General features: G+C 39.5%; 1 protein-coding gene across 3 annotated transcripts in view; it reads right to left on the bottom strand.

The window, feature by feature from the left end:
- Window positions 1-347: 347 nt before the first annotated feature.
- ss18 (SS18 subunit of BAF chromatin remodeling complex) overlaps window positions 348-1574 on the bottom strand; it is a 19654-nt gene continuing 18427 nt past the window's right edge. For all 3 annotated transcript variants that reach the window (XM_063219357.1, XM_063219358.1, XM_063219361.1), the window contains one exon: window positions 348-1574. This exon is cut by the window's right edge and continues 547 nt beyond it. The gene's annotated coding sequence lies outside the window, so the exon portion shown is untranslated.

A 1574-nucleotide genomic window follows, 5' to 3' on the forward strand; every position in this document is an offset into this window, starting at 1 on the left:
GAAAGAAGATAGTACAGTGGTGTAGTCTACTTTTTTATGGTGGGTATACTGTATATTTGAGCATTTTTTGAAGTGGGTATACTGTATATATTTGTGCTATTCAACACAATGGATCAATCAATTTTAAGTGGGTATACTGAAATCCCTGAAATTTAGAAGTGGGTATACTCCGTATAGCTGCGTTCTACGTAGACTACACCACTGAGATGGTATTAGGCAGGAGTAGTTGTTTCGGCAGCAGTCATAGTAGTGGCCAAATATAATATGTCTGCATAAAACAAGGATATGAGATTTTTATTTTCCAAGACTAAAGAGACAAAAACAAAATAAAGCATTCCGACAACAAATTATGAAAAAAGTCACAATAATTTATTCTGACGTTTTGTTCAGTTACAGAGGCGAACAGCTTTACAGGGTGGCGAAACCACAGACAGCAATGAACCCCTTAACAGAGGAAGCAGACACCAAATCAAAGCCTTACAATAACAGAGCTACACTTTTGTTGAACTCCTGTCAGGGGACTGATTCTCACTGCAAATGACTGTAATTCATCATTTAGGACAACGTCTAAAGCAGATCCGGAGGATACGCCATGGCCTTGGTGACATACAAAACTCATACTCCAAAAAATCTGTAAAACTTCACTTGAACTGGTTGAATACTGTTTTTTTTTCTTTTTTGTCAAAGCCACACTGTATATAAAGGATTTCAAGATACAACCCAGACATTGAACCACTGTCACATAGATATGTTGTTTCATGGAATGAATTTATAAATTGGAAGTTTATACTTCCACAATGTCTTGGTGCGTTTAAGCTCCATTGCTCCACAATGTCAACTACGACTTCACAACAAATTGTAAGCGAGACCCTGGGAAACCCTTCCCCAACTCACTAAAACAGTATTAGAGCAGATGTTTGCCATAGCCATCGTGGAGTGTTTACGTCCTTTACATTTCCAAATTACAAAACGAGCGCAAATTTCTAAATTTCCTTCCAGTGATCTGCAACGATGTCCCCAAAAAAATGCTGATCATCACTCAGGTCCTCACTTCTTACATTTGGATGCGTTCACGCCGGCTGGTTTTTCGAGAGTAATGAGTATGTACAGGTTTTTTTCATTTCAGGTTTCAATCCTGGGGTCTCTAGTGAACCACTGAAATAAGCTGTGGGCATTTGGAGGTGGCATAATGAAACTCAAAAGAGACTGGTAAGCAAACAGATGCAAGATGAGACTGGATGCAATACATTTTTAAAAAAGCACATCCTAACACAAACAGTGACTTGGGACGTGTATGTGTGTGTGTGTTTTGGGTAGGAGGGCCAGTTCAGAACTAGTTACCAATTCCTCTTACAAATTCTTCAACTATCTAAAAAGCCTAAATACATTTGTACACATCAGGATTTTGTTTTCGGACCTGGTCACAGATGAACATTCCCTGGCGCAAGGTCATAGCTCTCGAGACCCTGCCTCTCATTGTCACATTATTGCTTACTATACAGGAGTTAACTCATAGCAGAGCCTAAAAGATCAGCTCCCATCACAACCTGGGAACTGACAGGGATGCTGTGTGT

This window comes from Engraulis encrasicolus, chromosome 16 (assembly GCF_034702125.1).
Source record: "Engraulis encrasicolus isolate BLACKSEA-1 chromosome 16, IST_EnEncr_1.0, whole genome shotgun sequence".
Taxonomy (NCBI): domain Eukaryota; kingdom Metazoa; phylum Chordata; class Actinopteri; order Clupeiformes; family Engraulidae; genus Engraulis; species Engraulis encrasicolus.